The sequence below is a fragment of the Pieris rapae genome, chromosome 3 (genome assembly GCF_905147795.1).
Source record: "Pieris rapae chromosome 3, ilPieRapa1.1, whole genome shotgun sequence".
Taxonomy (NCBI): domain Eukaryota; kingdom Metazoa; phylum Arthropoda; class Insecta; order Lepidoptera; family Pieridae; genus Pieris; species Pieris rapae.
The window spans coordinates 841,697-862,645 of record NC_059511.1 but is presented as its reverse complement, the minus strand read 5'-3'; the positions used below and the strand labels follow the sequence as shown (position 1 = coordinate 862,645).

The window sequence follows — 20,949 nt, the reverse complement described above, 5'->3', positions numbered from 1 at the left end:
ATTCGTCGATCGGTTATTGGCACACTTTTACCAATATTTGGATTAAATGTCTATCTCAGATAGTCAATAATGGATTGAGATAGGTTTTGGGCGTTAATAAGACCACTTGAATATGAAACCAACTGAAGTATTGATATTTCTATTATACAAATGTATATTAGAGGATAAATATTGAAGATAATCTTATTTTATTAATGATTTCAAAAATTCCACCGGTTCTATGGGCCTCCCTCCCCATTGAATGTTTGCGTTAGTTTAATAGTAAACAGTGAAAAAAACATCCGGATCTTGTTATTAACTTGGCAACAATTATAACATAATAAAAAATATGACGTAATAAATTTGCGTTTAAATGTTTAAAAATATGATAATTAGTTTGTGTCAACCACATATAATTTTAGCTGATGAACTTTTTTTTACAGCCAGCGACGATGGGAGTCAAGGTAAGGTTATTTTTTTAATGTATATTCAGATATTTTCCTTGAATCCAATGAAACATTAGGCAAACAAAATTCATTTTTCAAATTTAATCTAAACCTTTGCCGATCGGAAACAATTTTAGTTTCGTCTGTTTCATACCCTGAACGAACATGGAGGGAACACTTTAATGTCTTACTTAGAACTGGCTTTAGTAACGTTATTAGCTATGTTGGCTTTAAATCGAATCTCAATATAATAAGTATTATTGCATTTAGTATCAAATTGATATCTGGGGACAAACAAAGCGACTCTCACTTGTTCAAAGTATTACCGAACCAATTCGACTTAGGGTCCTTCAAGAAAAGAGCGTACCAATTCATAAAAGGCCGGCAACGCACTCGCGAGCACTTTGGCGTTGAGAGTGTCCATGGGCGGCGGTATCACTTTTTTTTTAAGTTAACAGCAGGTGAGCCTCCTGCCCGTTTGCCCCCTGTTCTATAAAAAAACTCCTTACACAGTACCGACCATAACTAATATAAATGTATTTATTTAAAACAAAAGATTTTTAATATGGTTAAGATGTTGTTTTATTAACTAATTACATAATAAACAGAAGTTTCCTTGAGTAAGGACTTATTAAATTAACCGACTAGTATTGACACGAATCTCAGATATGTTTATAGAAGAACTGCGTTTTTTTAAGTTATTTTATTTGTTGATATTGTTAATTTTTGAACTAAGTACTTATTTTACAGTTAATGTCGTGGAGGGCGGTGAGAGTGGTAAGTACTTAATATCTAACTAAAATTTTAAGTTTTGCTATAAATTAAATAATGAAATAATGAAATTCGCGTACTTGACTAAATTTCGTGTGTAAGAGTTCTGAGAATGGCTGTTAATTTATAACGCCTGATACAATTCACGATAGTCCAATCTAATAGAACGTGTAATTAGTATTTATCACACCATCACGTACATACCCACACTTTCACACCATCACACAACACAACCAAATTAAGCTTAGTTAACTGTATTGAATAGTTTTTGTTTGTTTGTTCCCTTTTGTAAATCTTTGAACATTTTTTTAGTAAAATGTATGTTGTATTCCATCTTTGGCTATATTTTGCAGTGTATTTATTTGTAATTATATATAATTTATGTTAGCTGTAGGATTACGAAATAAATAAATAAATATAAAAATCTTCGATACCTGAAAAAAAATTCATTTGTGCTGCAGCACAAGACAATCCGCTATTCGACAACTGAGCGGTTTTTAAGGCAGTTTCTGTCCCATGTGCAACCAGCTTTAAACTGAAGTATTTAGGAAAGATCGACTTAGGGTCGTAGCGTACCAATAATTAAAAGGTCGGCAACGCATATGCGAACCGGCAATGAGAGTGGACGACTGTATCACTTCAGATCAGATTAGCCTTCTGCCACTTTACCCCCTGTTATATAAAGCTTCGTTCTCGCGTATGTTTTTATTTATTTATTTATTACACTACATGTTACCGAATCGTATACCCTTTTTTAGCACTGCATTTCTAAAAATCCATGTCATGTGCTGCATAACCATTTTCTGGAATACGAGCTTCTATTTCATGTACTCCTTGATACATATGTATGGAGGAAGACACAAAATAATAAAACACCTTTTATTTACAGTTCACGTAGTGGATGGAGGTGAAAGCGGTAAGTGGAAATCGTCAGATTATATATTTTTCGGTATCCTTGAATAATAAAAAAAACAAAAAATAAAAAAAACAGCCGCGCTCGAGAATGTTGAGATTACGTTTTTTTTTCAACTTTGCAGCCCTCACCATTCTTTACGTCACTTGCAAATTGTCAGATTAGTAAATTATACTGTATATATCTGACGCCCTAGAGATTTTCTAATAACTATTTTTTTTAGTAATCTTATCCTCGACGGGGGGTCATATATGTATATGTGACTTATAGAGGTAAAGGTACTTTACCGAGTACAACATATCTCCTGTATTAATCTGCCACTCTGTAGTAAATCTCTATCCCTGCTATAATCCCTACTACAATGTTCGAATTTTATCGCTGCAATATTAAATTTAACATATGTATTATGTATTTATAAATAAAGATATAGGAAATTCATTTTTATTCATTTTTTCCTTTTATTTGATTATGGTTATATCTTTAGTATTGTTTTTATGTATAATATATGTTATCTGTAGGATTACGAAATAAATATATAGCCCACCACTCATACTTTCTATGATGTATTTTAGATAAATGCAACCATATTTTTTGTTTCAGTACATGTTGTGGACAACAGCAGTGAAGGTAAATTATGTTGTATTTAATCATTTTTATTTATTTTTTTCTTTTTATTTGTATTTGTCTATATCTTTAGTATTGTTTTTTTATGTAAAATTTATGTTATCTGTAAGACCACGAAATAATTATATAGCCCACCACTCATACTTTCTATGATGTATTTTAGATAAATGCAACCATATTTTTTGTTTCAGTACATGTTGTGGACAACAGCAGTGAAGGTAAATTATGTTGTATTTAATCATTTTTATTCATTTTTTCCTTTTTATTTGTATTTGTCTATATCTTTAGTATTGTTTTTTTATGTAAAATTTATGTTATCTGTAAGACCACAAAATAATTATATAGCCCACCACTCATACTTTCTATGATTTATTTTAGATAAATGCAACCATATTTTTTGTTTCAGTAAATGTTGTGGACAACAACAGTGACGGTAAATTATATTTATTGTTTTAAATAATTAGAGCGAGAAGCAAATAAAATAAAAAAATAAAAAAATTCGTTATGTATTTCCATATTTTGAAACTGATATTTTTGGTGTAGCAGAAAAATTTAGTCCCCAAAAAATACTATGGTGCCTTATAAGTGTTACGTGAATATTATATTTCTTTTCGATACAGCATCATTTTTAAAATTGTTTTGTATTATTACATAACATATTACTAGCGTATCCGACAGGCGTCCTGTACACCTCATGTACGGGCGTCACCCAAACGCATGCAATATATATATATATATATATATATATATACATATATATTCGTAAGTTTGAACATTATAAAACAACTTTACAAGGTTAAAAAAACTTAAAAAAATGTTTGTTTCAGTCGACATCCGGGAATATTATTACTGATTAATAATTCTGAATAAAAGTTTGTATTATGCAATATATTATGTAATGTAAATACACACTTATGCTTGTTATGTGTTTGTTTATTTAGCCACTCACTATTAAGTGACCTGTTAAATACTCTTTAGTTTATTTTTGTAATGCAAATCTAGGAAAAAGGTGGGTGTATAAAGTCAATCTGAAATTAAGATCAAAGTCTATAAAGACAACTCTCCTTTGCTTCATCAGTCAGACATCGGATCCTTCCGAACATTAAGGGCCTGTTTCAAATGTATGGATAAAGTGCCAAATAGCTATGCAACACATAAATTATTCGAAAGATACCTAGGGCCTGTTTCACAATGTATGGATAAAGTGCCAAATAGCTATGCAAAACATAAATTATTCGAAATACTTCTTATATAATAGATACTTCGAATTTCATGACGTATAGCGCTATCTGACAGTCGTGAAACGCAAAAATACTATTTATCCTACCAATAAGTAACAAATAGCGTATTTGGAACTTATCCGGACATTGTGAAACAGGCCCTTGAACTCCTACATCTTCGTACGTGTGCACTATAATATTTTGTGTCAGGGGTCAGTCTCCAAACAGATAAGTGGCCATTGCCGAATCGGTCTGGGCAACAAACTTTTTTAGATATCCTGTCATTTGACCCGTATGAACTTTACTGTATTTATTTATTATATATCAGCCTCGGGCTAAATATTAAACATTGGTTTTTATAGGCATTGATTTTGTATATAAATAATTAAAAATACTACTAATTTAATAGCTATACTAGCTGTACTTCGATTTTAAAATACTTTTTTCAATTAAATTAAATCAGCTACAATCTTCTACGTGATTTTAACACGTAATACTCTTAATAATTGATACCATTTTTTTCTTTATTCTTTTCTTCATTGTCCTATATGACATTAAAATTTAACGCCTGCTCAATTTTTTATACAAACTGATTGCTCAGTTTTTAATACTAGGCGTTATAGTATTATTTGTTTTTTATATATAATATTATTCTGTATGTAATCTTAGTGATTTATTGAGGATTATTTATTAAATATTTCGTCCCTTTCATTTCTTTTAAACAGCTTAGGTTACTGTATTTTTTCATGTAATACAAAACAATTATAATTAAAAACAAATCACAACATTCACTTATTTTCTAAATAAATTCAACATAGTGATTATAGAAAGTTAAAAAGTCCATATATAAATAATTTTTAATGACAAATTTAATTATTGTGTAATTACTAATTATTCCTTGAAGTTTATGTTACTTATAATATATAACCTATAACTATCTAGTTATTATATATATCCATCTACAAAAACTCAAATCAAGTCCTGTTGTATGTATTAGAAAATATATTTCTAATACATACACAACAGGACTTGATTATCATTAGTAGTACCACTAATAATATGATCACCCACGAAAAGGTTCACAAAACTTTTCTCCGCAGTATAATGATTCAGTATTGCGAAATAACCAATAGTCACGATGACAAAGCGGAAAAAAATAATAATTAACCTTTAGTCGTATTACGCTAGTGTACCTCGCAGGTATTTAATTTTGCAAAAATTCCGCGTTATCTGTGTATCACAATGAATTGAATTACTTCCAATTATAGCAATAGATCTAATGACGTCACAGTTAAAAGAGTTATTGGGTTTAATTGAGTTCAACGACGATCGCCAGCAGCTGTTTCGATCTCGAATGCATCGCTCGTGTACTAAGTCAAATAATGTCCGCATTTCTCGCCGCATTTATATGTGCCATAGTATTGGTAAGTCTTTACTTCGCAATCCTTTGTATGTAATCATGCACTTATGTTCTTTTTTCAAATCGTCACAGATTAGCGTGAATTACGTAATCACAGACTATAGTTTTATGTTATTGACGCAGGCGTAAATTGGCGGGAACTTATTTCAATAACGACGTTTTGTAACACATTATGTTGTACTCCACAGAATACAAAATTCTATTTTCAGGCTGTCATCGTGATAATATTCATCGCATATTGCATGTTCTGCAAGGAACGGCATAAATCGGAACGTTTTCAATTTGACATAACAGATATACGCCGGACCAATATAGAAATTGCTCAAGAGCACGATAAGAAGACTAAAGAGGTATCTGCTGTGTTCGTTTTAGCACGGAAGAAGCATAGAGAGGACTACAGTTATCACAAAAGACCAGACTATCCAGAGGGGCCTGTGACAATAATTGAGCCAAGGACAGATAAGTTAATAGAAATCTTAAACGATCGCGAGTGCGACAGTCGTAGATGCGTCGAATTCGACGATGTGCCATACCACAGTGAAGTTTGAATACAATTAATAAGTTAAGAATTTGATTTGGTTACTAATAATATCAATTATGATAATAGCATATTAAATAACAATTAATAAGTTATTGTAATGACCGGGCTTAATAGCCTATTCGAGAGATTATACATTTGCTTTGTTAACTGCTTGAACGATAAAATGCCCGATCACACAATTAAACGTAAACTTTAACAGTGTCAAGCGATTTTTTTAATTTTCTTACAAACATCGCACATGTTAAATGAGCAAAGGTTACAGAAAGGTTTTATATGAAAACTATAATTTCCCTAATTAACCATTTCTAATGTTCCACACCTTACTGAGAGACAAAGATGTTGTTAATTAAATATTAATAAAAAATTCTAGTTTAATATAGTATGTAAGATAGTTACAAATAATATATTTGGCATTTTTTTGTAAATAAATGAAATATAAAACAAGCTAGTCTAATGTATTCTCATAATTAACTTCCGATTTTTATTTAAATTATTTCATTAGTGAATTGGCAATTCATCATCAGATTAGCTGTTTTAAAACAACTCGTAGAAAACGATTGGTGTTTCGTAAGTATTATACACTAACGCCCAAACCCAATAACATATCTCAATCCATTTTTGACCATCTGAGATATACGTCTTAATTCAAATATTGATAAAAGTGAGCTAATAACCAATCGACGGATTGTAATAGCCATAGGTATCTATAGCTAGATAATCCTATCCACTCTATCCAATTGGATAGACCTTTGTATGAAAATGATAGTTCAGCTGTGCCAATATCCTATCTTAAGATTTTTACTTACAACAGTTTTTTTTTTGAAAAGCTATTTGATATATTTTAAACATAGACATATATAATTATATATATATATATATATATATTTCTACGGTTTTATTTGGTTTATATTGATTATCAAATATTGTTATTGTGAGTGTAAAGAGCAAAGAGATTATATTATATCCGTCTCCAAAAATGAATTATCTATCTACAACAACCAAACCTAAGATAGGTTTGGTTATTGCAATGCAGATAGGAGATCGATCGACTGTCAAGGTCTGAATTTTTTTAGTAATATGTGTTGCATAGCCATTTGGTACTTTATCCATACATTGTGAAACAGGTCCTTAATCTCAAGAATTCAACATTTTTTGCGTAAGATGAATCTGTTTTAAACACCTTATCAAACCTAGATTGTATAATTAACGAGAATATATTTAATGAGACTTTAGTTATAAAGCAGGTATACTGATTGTATTGTTATAAAACCCATCCATAGAAACCATCCAAGAGAGCAAAATAATAAAAAAAAATTAAGTCTATTTTGTCTTTTGAAAGTATCACTGGTTCACGATTAATACGCTGACATGAGTGGTAAATAGCCGTCAATATTTTTCTCACTATATAGTTTATATAAGAGACAAATAAATAACACAATAACAGAGAACATGGTTTTCCAACGAGCCTCATATATTATACTAATAACAGACAAATACACTAAGCAAAACAAATAACTTAATGTTTCTTCTATTACAATTCTTCTAGAAATAACTGTGTCTCAAAGATCAGTCAGAAAATAAAACCAATATCTAATTAGTAAGTCCCTTTATTCCGTCCGCCATTTTGTCTAAAACGTTTTTCTCTGTTGGTTTGAACACGTGTACTACAGCATCCCCGGCGTCATTAAAAGTCTTCACCACCTCGTCCCAAGCATGCTTCATTGTATCCATCACATCTCTTTTGTTTCTTTGTTCATTGGGAAGAGTACTAACCATAATTATCTGAAATTTTTGTTAGAAATTTTACAAAATGATAAATTTTAGGCAGACATTTTCTAGACAGCGAGCGCTCGAAAAACTAACTGCCTGCATGGCAATTAAATCTTTTTTTTTATTCAATCAATCAATCAATCAATCAAAAACCATTTATTCCTATAGATAACATAATATACACTTATGAACGTCAAAAAATGAAATATACATTAAATGCTTCTAATTTTACATTTCTTGCTAGTTCTCAAATCAAGGGCGTAGAGGACGAGACGGAAGAGAAGAACTGGCAATAAACTCTCCACCACTCTTTTTAATCGCCAAGTTTTTCTTTTACACAACGTTTGTAAGGAGCTGCAATCATTACATTAATCTTTTATCTGTAGCTTAAAAATGTCGGCCATTTACGGCGGCGTAATATGTATAATTTGAGTTTTAAACTATCCAGCATTGGATACGGATAGCTCATATAAAAAGTATTGAATTTAGTTATTTTCTTATTTACGAAACTTACAAAACACATAAAAATAAACAAGCGAATTCCCATAATTGGATACTGAAAACACACAATGGATGTTAACAATACAAAGAACCAACGACCACTGTCCATTGATGCGACAGGTCACAGGAAGGTATAATTTACTTTTGTTACGCACATTGTCTTCAAAAATACCTAAGGGTTGGCCCAAGACAAACTTTTATATTTAGCCATAAATTTTTGATCTATAGCAGCAGGAGGCTTGCTTAAGCTATGGCGGCTATATATCTGTTTAATTGATAAATTTTCTTCATATTACACACACAAACAATAACACAATGTGTGATTTTATATTGCAATAGTCCATTTTAGCGGGATTCTACAATAAATGCCCCATCTTCGAAAAATGATTATTCACTTTCCATCATAGCTTCAACACAATTTGATGAAAAGAGACGCACGACTTTTTAGACAGTAGAATCCTGTCCTGGACCAGTTGGCAAAATGAGGAGAAACACCCCTAGATAAAGGTAGGTGAAAAAAAGAGATTACCATTATTTTAGGTAGAGATCGCAAAAGAAAAAATAATGAAACAGATGGAATGCACTTATGTTAAAAAATACAGTTTATAAAACAAATTCTATTTTTATTTTATTCTTGCAGAAAAACACTTCATAAACTAGTTAGATATGAAATTCACGGGCATAGGTTATAGAACAATCAGGTAATATCGATAGCATTAGCTATGGTTGTATGACCTCCATCTGTTATGGTAGGCGAGGCAAATGGCATCGCCATGTATTGTATTGATTTCCGGAGTTATTGAAATGTATTTGGTTTGTAAAATTAGACATACAATATTGCAATTAAAAAGAAAATCTAACAACACACGTTTTAATTTACGTAATTACTTATAAAACTTTATTGTAAAAATATTTATACAACTAATAAGCACTGTTAGGTATTTAGATAAAATAATAATAAGGGATCGTAATATACTGTTTAATTTTAGGTTTTTTTATTTTATTAACGTACTTAATTGACTTATATATACTGTTTCGTATATTTTGTTGGCTTTGTATATTGTCTAAGTGTCAGTGTCAGAGAGTATGTATATACTTTCACAGATATTTAGGTCATCCCTAACGAGTGCAAATTGGATAATGTCACATGTTGGATATTTGATAGAATAATCATCACAATTACAGGTACATACGCACTTCCAAGGATTCTGGGTCTGGGTCTTTATTATTGATAATTTTCATTATCATTAATTGTTCATCATCAAATCGTTTGTCTATTAAGACAATCCGGGAATCTAATATCATAAAATTTAACCTAATGTCCTCAAAAGCATTTCTGTAGTTACTTTAAAGAAGATACGTATTTCGGCTATAAACGGTTTAATGTAGACAGTTGAAAATACTGTTATTGTTTTTCGAAGTAATCTCCGTTTCCTCTCTACACATCGCCGAATGCGGTGGAACACTGAGAAAAACTGTGGACCAATTCTTCCTTAGGAGTCTCTTCTATGGCATTTTCGTACGCTTTCACCGCACATTCAGGGTTCGTAAAGCGAATAAATGAAGGTTGCACGGTTACAGATCAGGACTGTATGGCGGATGACTCCTTGTTTTGATACCTGACATACTCAAACGTTCAATAGTCTGTTATATAACAGGCCTGGGCTTTATTTGTGTTAAATTGGACTAGATTGCCCCAATCCTTTCAGGCCCAATTTAGATGTTTAATCTAGCATTGGACAGATCTTTCAACGATTACTCCGTCATCGGCATAGCTATGTGATTTGTGAATATCGTTAACATGTATCAAGAAGAGAGTCGCAAAAATAACAAATCCTTGTGGTATACCGGTATTTACAGCCTCTAAATGAGCCATCGAAGACCAACTCAAGTGAGTGCTCCTTCAAAAAAATTTCCATGTATTTGATTTTTGATTGTAAAACTTATAGATATATGAGAGGAAATGTCTTTTGAAAGTATCTCTGGTTCACAAGTAATACGCTGACATGAGTAGTTAATGGCTGTCAATATTTTTGTCACTACACTGTTCATATAAGGGACAAATAAATAACACAATAACAGGGAACTTAGCTTCCCAATAAGCCACTTTGGTGCAGTAAGGTCGCTCCGTAATGCCTGCGAAGTACTCAGGAAACTTCTGAACATCAGGAAGGACGTAGGGTTGCATAATCAGCCAGGACTTATGATACGAAAGACCAAATGCGTATCTGCGTAAACTGATTTCTATAGTATACTAGCACCAAGCGTTGCTGTGGCTAAGTTTTTTGTTTTATTACATAGTAGTAAACTATTCAAGGGAAACGGTAGAAGAACTTATGTAATAGGTTTGTACTTATAACACAGCGCCATCTGTTACAATTGTAACAAATAATAAACAAATATTTGCAATAAAATAAATAAGTTGGACCGGGCTGCTCACGGTGTACCAATTTAATTTAAAATCGGTTAAGTAGTTTAGGAGTCCATCGCGGACAAACATCGTGACAGGAGTTTATATATATTAAGACTAATAACAGTCAAATACACTAAGCAACACAAATAACTCAATGCTTCTTCTATTAAAATTCTTCTACAAATAACTGTGTCTCAAAGGTCAGTCAGATAATAAAAAACAATATCTAATTAGTTTAAAGACCCTTTATTCCGTCCGCCATTTTGTCTAAAACGTTTTTCTCTGTTGGTTTGAACACGTGTGCAACAGCATCCCCGGCGTCATTGATAGTCTTCGCCACCTCGTCCCCAGCATCCTTTATTGTATCCATCACATCTCTTCTGTTTCTTTGTTCATTGGGTAGAGTACTAACCATAATTATCTGAAATTTTACAAAATGATAAATTTTAGGCAGAAATTTTCTAGACAGCGAGCGGTCAGAAAATCGCCTGCATGCCAATTAAATCATTTTTTTAATTCAATCAATCAATCAAAAATCATTTCAACGTCACAAAAAGAAATATACATTAAATGCTTCTAATTTTACATTTCTTGCTAGTTCTCAAATCAAGGGCGTAGAGGACGAGACGGAAGAGAAGAACTGGCAATAAACTCTCCACCACTCTTTTTAATCGCCAAGTTTTTTCTTTTACACAACGTTTGTAAGGAGCTGCAACCATTACATTAATCTTTTATCTGTAGCTTAAAAATGTCGGCCATTTACGGCGGGGTAATATGTATAATTTGAGTTTTAAACTATCCAGCATTGGATACGGATTGTAGCTCATATAAAAAGTATTGAATTTAGTTATTTTCTTATTTACGAAACTTACAAAACACATAAAAATAAACAAGCGAATTCCCATAATTGGATACTGAAAAACACAGAATGGATGTTAACAATACAAAGAACCAACGACCACTGTCCATTGATGCGACAGGTCACAGGAAGGTATGATTTACTTTTGTTACGCACATTGTCCTCAAAAATACCTAAGGGTTGGCCCAAGACAAACTTTTATATTCAGCCATAAATTTTTGATCTACGGCTGATGGTGGCTTAAGCTTTGGCGGCTATCTATCTGTTTAATTGATAAATTTTCTTCATATTACACACACAAACAATAGCACAATGTCTGATTTTAGATTGCAATAGTTCATTTCAGCGGGAATCTATAATAAATGCCCCATTTAAAAAAAAATATTATGTCACGTTCCAGTGATTTGTAAGCGCAGATTTTAGATGGCGCTACTAACTTTTTTGGATATCATTTCTTAATTTGATAACTAATAAACAACTAAAGATAGCTATGGTATAGGTTTTTAATTTCCTCTTCGGGTAAGATAATTATGCTATAACCACGTCAAACGTAATAATCTATGTCTAATTTTTATTTTTAAATTTAATATTGATTGTGTGTTGCCAGTATCGTCTTTGTGATGTCAAATATCCTCTTCCTGTAGAATCCTGTCCAGTTGGTAAAATAAGTAGAAACACCCGTCGATAAAGGTAGGTTATCGAGGGGTAACCTACCTTTATCGAGTAGTTAGTGCCAGTTCTCAAATCATGTACAATGTAAGTGTCATTTATAATATAGATATGTCTACCTGTATGATAAAGAAATAAGTAACTGATTTAAATGAAGAAACATATTGTATATTCTTTCACAGATATTTAGGTCATCCCTAACGAGTGCAAATTGGATAATGTCACATGTTGGATGTTTGATAGAATAATCATAAAAAATTACAGGTACATACGCACTACCAAGGATTCTGGGTCGGTCTCTATTATTGATAATTTTCCTTATCATGAATCGTTTAATGTCTATTTAGAAAATCCGGGAATCTATTATCATAAAATTTAACCTTATATCTGTTGTATAAACAATATGTTACATTTAATAAATGTATGAAATATGCTTGAATTGAATCTTAAAATGATGTATACTGCAATTTTGCACTGGAAAAACAATTTAATAAAATAATAATAAATTCCGTTTGTAAATTTCGTTTACTTTTTTTAATTCACCATGTAATTATATTTGATATAACTAATGCATAAATTCTATCCCATCAGTTAGAACACTTTTATATCAAGTTGTTTCGTGTTAAAGGCAGTCCACAAAACCATGGTATGTTTATTTAAATTCAAGTTATTTTCATTTATGTAGCCTTTCGTGACCATCTATTTTTCTTAATAGACAATAAAGTCAGGCTTCTGTGCCTGACACAAGCCGTCAACTGTGTAGAGCCTACGACCTCAGGAATTGGAGTTAATGAAACCTTAAGCCAACACTGTTCTTATAATTATTAAATAATTTTAAATAGTTTGATTTAGTAATTATATATCTATCGAATGAAGAAATGAGACGACACCGGGATAGATATTAAAATTAAAATTAAATAAGTGATAGGTTTTTGGTTGGAATCGCTTGGACAACTTCCTAGTGATTCCAAGCATCGGAATTCTAATTTCACATTTACTGCCAGTTCTCAAATCAAGGACGTAGAACGGAAGAGAAGAACTGGCAATAAACTCTCCGCCACTCTTTTTAATCGTCAAGTTTTTTTTTTACACAATGTTTGTTAGGAGCTGCAACCATTACACAATGTTCCATATGACATCTTGAGTAATAAAGAATAATAAAAAATTTAATAATATGATTATGTATTATAGGGGTCCATAATCAAGCTTCTTCTAGCGTTCATCATTATAGCGCAATGTTGCACGCACGGGCAGCGTGTAAGACGGCAAGCTGAAGATGATAACACCGGTGGTGGTGATGCTACCAGTGGTGGTGGTGATGCTACCAGTGGTGGTGGTGATGCATCATCATTTCCCTTACCCAATGAAAATTCAGCATTCTTCACGAGAATAACCAACATGCTTGAAGGGATACCTTCTGAATTTAACAAGTTAATGGCCCAAATCATTAAACCCATTAATGAACTGAAACATGTATTAAATAATGTATAATTTTCATTAATGAATATAATAAAGGGAAATCAATATTTTGAATTATTATTGTATCCTATACAGCCACTATAGTTTATTAAAGAAACAACTTTTGATTACTCAGTCAATTCTTGTCATGTCTTGTAACCTGTAATAATGTATTAACTTTTCACAAGTTGAGGAAACATAGGGAATGATGTCTCCAAAGCTAAAATCAAAATTGACTTTTGCAAGAATTCGGAGATACAAGACAGAGAAAAAACAACGTTATCTTCTTTCTGAAAGCCAACAGTAAAAAAAAATCTAACAAGAAACCAAAATTATGACGTTTAAACAACTATATATCTTTAAAAAAATCAAATACACACACACTCTTTTTGAAGTGGAAAAGTAGTACTTCAGGAAAAGAGCGTACCAATTCTTAAAACGCCGGAAACGCACTCGCGAGTCCTCTGGCATTAGAGTGTCCATGGACGGCGGTATCACTTGACATCAGGTGAGCCTCCTGCCCGTTTGCCCACTGTACGATAAAAAAAACAAGCAATACTCGTCGAGCGAGTTTGCTTATCTTGTCGTAGCCGCGTACAAATTATTTGAATAAGTCTATTATGAGAGTGTGCAATTTATTAATTCAATTAACGCGTAAAATTCGCCTTATTGGTGCGTTTGACAAATTCAAAAAGGTATTAAAGATGCATGTAGAGTTAACATAGTATACTCAAATTGGGACGACTAATTTATACTTACATATTAAGTTTCTCATGTAAATAAAATACATTTTTGTAATAAGAAATAAAGTTCTTTACACATTTAACATTAAAAAAATCGTAACTATCTTATAATCTTGATTTGCCGACGATTTTTTAAAAGTGTATTTTTTTATGTAACTGAAGACAGCTTAGGTATTAGCAACACACTAATAAAGTAGTTTTTGGCAAGCGTAGCTGGGCCGGAATAGGAGTTTTCCCGCGACTAGTGCAAGGGGACCGTCGCGGGATGATATCAATCTCACTAGAGTAGAGTAAGCGAAGTAAGACTTAGTTCTTACAGTACTTAGTAAAGATTATCACTTCACGCTGTCTCCGGCGACAGCGATATTTTACCCTAATCTGATTTTGACTTTTATTTGGCGGCGGCGTTTAATACAGCCATGCTAGGACATGCTAAGGGCATGCATACATGCTCTCTGTCGGGCAATCTATTAATTAACTGAGCACTTTCTTTTTTTTGGAATCTCGCTGTTGGCCTTAAGGGCCTTCACAGGTCAGCACGGGCTGTTTTGGCGAGCTTAGCTCAGCCTGAATGGGTGGGATTCCCGCGACTCGCGCCAGGGCGTCTCCTGTGAGACGCGAACCTCGGCATGGGCCGCCGCGGGAGCGTCAATCGCCTGAAGGGCAGAACGGAAGCTTACTAGAGTTAGCAAAGTTCAGATAAAGGTCCTCGCCTTCCCCAGTGAAAGCGGTTTTTTACCCTAGTCTGTTTGTTGCTACTGTTATTATTTTTGGCCGCGCGTGCGGCTTTTAATTTGTCGTTTGCTATTGTGATTGGATCATCAGAATCCGTTAGTACGTGTCGGGGCCTCCTGCGAGCCTTTTTAGTCGGTAACTGAGCACTGATCAGTTATCAGTATGTATATATCTGCTAAGTAAAACAATACCGCGTTCCAAATGCACTGCACAAATGCAAAACTATTGCCAACTAGTGATCGGCATAAAAATTAACTTCTTAATTAAACAGGCTTAAATAAAGTCAAGGTATTTTAAACCATCATTAAAGACAATTCCAGTTCTTATCAAATAAATTAATGCACCGATATAAGCTTGATAAGACAGTGATAAAATAAATGTTTCCGTTTTAGTAGATAGTCAAATGAAGTTTAAAATAATTATAAATTACTTTGCAATGTTCTTTGAAGCAGTTAGCAATTATTTAACATCACCAACGGATTAACTGAAGCAATTAAGATGACAGTAAGTATTCAGGATTATGTAATATCCCCTATATTCTTATATGGAGTAAATACGTGGACTATATTAGCTCGGGAAAGGATTTATGCCTTTGAGATGTTGCTGGAGATAAATGGTAAGAATACCGAGAACTTAATGCAGGATGATGAGAACTTGGAGAAACTGATCGTGGTTGGTAACACAGAACGGTCACTTTTTCACCAACCAGATGGATCAATACAGTGAAAAACTCTTCTCAAAACCGTACACTGTCATAGTTTTGACGCTGGACAGAAACCTATCGAAAAAGATTGTTCGCTGCAGATGTTTCCTGTCTGGTCACAATGCTCAGAAATGAGATACCGTCTGAAGAAAGAAAGTATTTTTTAATGAATTTTTCAACGCAATTATTGCCGCATTCCTTATAAATACGGATTGGTAATTTAAAAAAGATATGTTTTAACACGTTGAATGTTTAAACAATGGATACAAAGTAAAATAGCCAGAATTCAAAAGAAAATTATGGCAAATTGTGATAAAATAATATTATATATGTATATTATTTTTCGACATAAAGCACGTCGGGTGCCGAATACTCGGATCCCAGAGCTAGGGATGGGAATGGTTTAAAGAAATGCATTTAATGTGTTAATTCTCTTTATAATTTATGTTTATGTTACTTTACTACTATATATACACACCTACTGGCAGTGCGATTATCCAAGGGCGGCTACGGTATCACTTAATATCAGGTGAGCCTTCTACCCGTCTGCCTCCTGTAACATAAAAAGAATATAAGTGTGATTTTAGTCTGATAGTATGTTAATATAATTCTATTTTAATAGATTCGCATGCTCGTCCTGCTATGCTGCCTAGCATTCGTCAGTGCAAAACCGAATTACCCCGTCTACCCTCGGACAGATAGTGCCAATCAAAGAAACCCAGTTAACGTTGATCCAAACAATTCTTCGAACGCTGTCGCAGCTCAGAACTCCATCGTCGGTAACATTGGACAAAATGTTAGAAGAAGAACTTCAACATATCCAAGGAACCAGGGACGTCCACATGGGAACAATAATTCGGCGAATGCAGTGGCTGCCGAAGACTCTTTAGTCAGAAACTTAACTTGTAACAGTAGTTTTTATTAGACAGTGCTTAAAACAATTGAAGGAATCGATTAGATTATTGTTTTGTTTGAACTGTTAGTTTTGAAGACCTATTTGTTTACTTATTAAATTGTATTTCAAATAAATATTGAGTATATTTAACTATTTTTTATTTATAGTCGTCATTCGTATAAAGACATGTCTTTAAAGATCTAAAAATTATGTTAAAAACTATTTAATCACCTTCCCTTATAGATCAGTGCCATGTCTTTTCACTGGAATGTAATTTCATTTTTAAAGGTATTGTTCCTTTTGCCCATAACTTTTGACAACACTTTATAAACTGTTCTTATTATGATATTATGATAAACAATATCGCTAATTTTTATATGCCTGATTGTGCGAAGTTTTTGATCAACCTTTCCAAACCACTTTGGTCGTGCTGCTGATTTTTCAAAAACCAGAATTATATTATATTAAAAACCCCCCTATTATATTTAAAAAAAACAGGTAAATTATATGAATAGTAAAATTTAAATCTTATATTTGTAACAGTAGTTTTTATTAGGTTTCATTTTTGTGTAGGTAGTTTAGATTTTCAGACTTCCTGTATTTGTACCAATCCTAAGAATTTGAAAGATGAGAGTCCAAAATATGCATTCTATTGTACTTATATTTGTTCCAAAATATCATTACAAATTGCCTTTCTGTTCTAGTGGCCAGATCGACGGTAGATCATGAGGTTTCGATTCCCGGTAGGGTACGCCGTTTTACTCGAAGCGAATTCAGTAGTATAGATACCTGATTTATAAACGAAAATAATACATAGGAAACAATAGAGTTTTAGATTTGCCGCAAATTCACAAGAACAAATGACAAATGAGTGCAATATACGACATTGATTACTAGAGATTTCTAAACTCGAAATTTAAAAAAGTTTTTATTAGCTATGTATCTAACTGGCCAGTTCTAAACATTTACAGTGTTATCCAAGTATTATATTATTTAATGCTAGAAAAAATACTACAAAAGTTGTTTAGGCAACTTTACCGACGTAAATATTAATTAGTACCTACTATTAATTATGACGTAATTTGACCCATTGTTGTGCATTTTCCTGGGCACGTAGGGCTACGAATCTTTAAACCAATTTTTAGTAAGAAGTAGAACAGACATTACGGGCCTACATCTGGAATTGTTTGCTTAGTGTATGTGCCTGAATGCATGCCCGTAGAATATCTAAGTGTCTGAGGAGGTCAGGAATTGTCCTCCGTCATCACCAAATCCGCTTTTGATCCTTTTGCTTAGTTCTGCGCCAGAATTGCATATATTTGTGACAAGATAAGGAAGGATTTTGTTATCTACCTTTAACAGAGACTCTGAGTCGTTATTGGACACTTTCTTATGTTAAATATTAGTAGTAGTAAATAAGTTAAACTTAACTTACTTATTAGTTTTTAATAACTTAGTTTAAGTAGTACTATGATATCTTAGTAAAGTATGTAATGCATGTAAAAAAGTACTATAAATGTAGTCTATAATATAGACGTTAAACAGTCTTAATACAAGGTACAAGCCACTGCAGTATTGTATCGTATATGATTTGTATTATATGTACGATTATAATGGATTTATTTCACAAAATTTTAGTTTTAAGAGTTCAAAGTTTAACATTTTACTCTTAAACTTTGAACTATTAGTTTAATAGTTTTAATATTCTATTAGTTTTAATAGTCAAATTAAAGTTCGGACTATCCGTGGAAGGCTTCTTACTTCTTTTTCATTGAACGGAGGGCAAACGGGCAGGAGGCTCATCTGATGTTAAGTGATATCGCCGCCCATAGACACTCTCAATGCCTGAGGGCTCGCGACTGTGTTGCCGGCCTTTTAAGAATTGGTACGCTCTTTTCTTGAAGGACCCTAAGTCGGAAGCCTAGATACATTCTGGGTCGACTCAGCGGAATAAGTTTATTTTTTGGGAAGAGATATTTTTCTGATCTCACAAAAAGAAAATTGAATGTTGCAAAATTTATTAAAATACACCCTTACAAAATTCTTTCACACACAACAATTGAATTAATTATCCTCCTTGTCGGAGCCCTTGTTCTTCGATGCACCCTTTGCCTTTCCCCTAATCGAACTAGAAAGGATTGAGAAAGTTTGTGTTGGATCCTTGGTAATCTTTGACACGAGTTTGTTAAAGTTTTTTATGGCTTCTAAGTTGCTAAGGGAAAATCCGCCGTCAGTGTTCTTGTCTTCATCCTCTGATGATGCAGCTTGGGTATGCATGATGCAGGCGAACAGGACGATAGCGAGAATGATGATCTGAAAAACAAGTGTTGGCATAATTGTGTGATTGATTAACTTTTTTTATGGAACAAACAAATGGGACATACGGGCAGGAGGCTGTCAATGTTCAGTCATACCGCAGCCTACGGACAAGCCAGCACCAGTGGGCCAGAAGGCCGACAGCGCACTCGCGCTTTTAAGAATTGGTACACTCCTTTCTTACGACACCCTAAGTCGACTTGTTTCGTAAATACATCAGTGGGTTCCACATACGCGGCAAAAACGGCCTAAAAAACTCTCAGTTGTTGAACGATGGACGTCGAGACGAGTGGAATTTTTTTTATTTTACCTCCACGTCCGATGATGAAACTTAGCTGCATAATAAATATAATAGTATTCATCCAAACATCTCGTCTGACGATGCTGATGATGATGCAGAGACATCATCGCCAAGGGATCAAGCAGCTCAGAATGTGACTGGTCATAGACAATTTTATGACCACTCACAGTCTGAGTTTCATGATGTTGTTGTTAACCAGAGATTGAATCCGGCAAAACGTTACGAAAATTTAGTAATACTTGCTAACGGTAATCAAGATAAAATAGGATTTAAAGAAATAATCTTACCTTTGAAGAAACCATGATGATGTCAGGATTGTTTGGGTGTTTGGAGTTGACTGAATGTAGACTGATGATGAAGCTAGTCTAGGCCCAGCTTTTATATGAATGTGGCTTCCTTTACTACTTTTACGATCATCAATTAAACTGATAAAAATGTAGATTTTTAGTCTATAAACCATTTATTGCCTACATTTGGGAAACAGCTAGATCTAATTAACAATGAAACGAATTGACTATAATTTGTTTTTTTTTTATAGCAGATTTACTGCAATTCCTCTTGCCACCAAAATAAGCAAACCTCTAAAAAATAATAGTACATAAACGTATAAATGTTTTGTAGAAATTCTCAAAAATGCATTTCGTTTTCGTAAAATCAAAGGCCTCCATTTATATTATAAAATAATAATATTTACTAAATTTCTTTAATTTCTTTTGCCTCATATTTTTTTTTCTCATATAATAAAAAAAAACATTTATTTCAGACCAATTAATAAGTCCATATGTTGTTAATATAGTAAACTTTTAACTATTTTAGTAAAATTATTAAAAATATTTAAATATTTAATTCATTGGTCTACGTTGATTTGAGACACCCGGTACATGGGCATGTATATGAACCCAGTGTCTCAAAAAAACCCCTTTGGGGTTATTTGCTATAACCATCAGGATATTGTTGGTACTCGTAAATATCGCAATATCTTCCTATTATGCCTAAGAAAATATAAATATAAATTATGCCATCAAAGTATTTTTCATGTAAAAAAGAGTTTTTGAATTCAGAAAACATATAATTTTGTTATTGATAGTGCAGTAGACACACATGAAAATAAAATTATATCCCAGGGGTACAGAATCATAAAGTTTACGGAAATAGAAAAAAGTTTTCTTTCTGTTAATGGTCAAGTAGTTCATTGCCTCATTTTTAAGTGTTTCTCTTAAAACACCATTTAATATTATATATTTGAGATTATTTGTAGTAGTAGCATATATTGATTTGGTTTAATCTACAAACTTATTACAGATAATTGTTGGACCTACTGGTATCTTTACCGATTTAGTTCCAAGATGGTCTTGTCAACATGACAGATTTGTGGTCTGGTGGCCAGATCGACGATAGATCACGAGGTTTCGATTCTCGGGTAGGGTACGCTATTTTACTCAAGTTGATTTCTGTAGTATACATACCTGCTTGTTTGAACGAAAATAATACTAATAGCTAATGCTAGAAAACATTCAACAACAGTCCTTTTACAACTTTACCATTAAAGATTTAAGTTGGTGCCTAGTAGATAGTACCGGTGACCCTAGACCTGGTGCTTTCCTCGCTCAAGGAATAAGTATCGCAATACAGTGAGGAAATGCTGCCAGCGTAAAAGGTAATCTGCCATAGG

The 20,949-nt window shown here is 32.9% G+C and overlaps 4 long non-coding RNA genes across 4 annotated transcripts; 1 reads left to right on the top strand and 3 right to left on the bottom strand.

Annotated features, from left to right (window-relative positions):
• Window positions 1–7,505: 7,505 nt before the first annotated feature.
• On the bottom strand, window positions 7,506–8,338 carry LOC111002650. Its single transcript, XR_006751318.1, has 2 exons — window positions 8,199–8,338; window positions 7,506–7,696 (listed from the first exon to the last, which is right to left on the bottom strand). It is a non-coding gene; the product is annotated as an uncharacterized LOC111002650 (long non-coding RNA).
• A 2,487-nt stretch (window positions 8,339–10,825) lies between these two features.
• LOC111002651 lies at window positions 10,826–11,587 on the bottom strand. The gene is made up of 2 exons (XR_006751317.1): window positions 11,471–11,587; window positions 10,826–11,019 (listed from the first exon to the last, which is right to left on the bottom strand). It is a non-coding gene; the product is annotated as an uncharacterized LOC111002651 (long non-coding RNA).
• Window positions 11,588–15,411: 3,824 nt separating this feature from the next.
• Window positions 15,412–16,810, top strand: LOC111002658. Its single transcript, XR_006751296.1, has 2 exons — window positions 15,412–15,566; window positions 16,388–16,810. It is a non-coding gene; the product is annotated as an uncharacterized LOC111002658 (long non-coding RNA).
• Window positions 16,811–18,661: 1,851 nt separating this feature from the next.
• Window positions 18,662–19,625, bottom strand: LOC123690700. Its single transcript, XR_006751301.1, has 2 exons — window positions 19,565–19,625; window positions 18,662–18,973 (listed from the first exon to the last, which is right to left on the bottom strand). It is a non-coding gene; the product is annotated as an uncharacterized LOC123690700 (long non-coding RNA).
• Window positions 19,626–20,949: the final 1,324 nt, after the last annotated feature.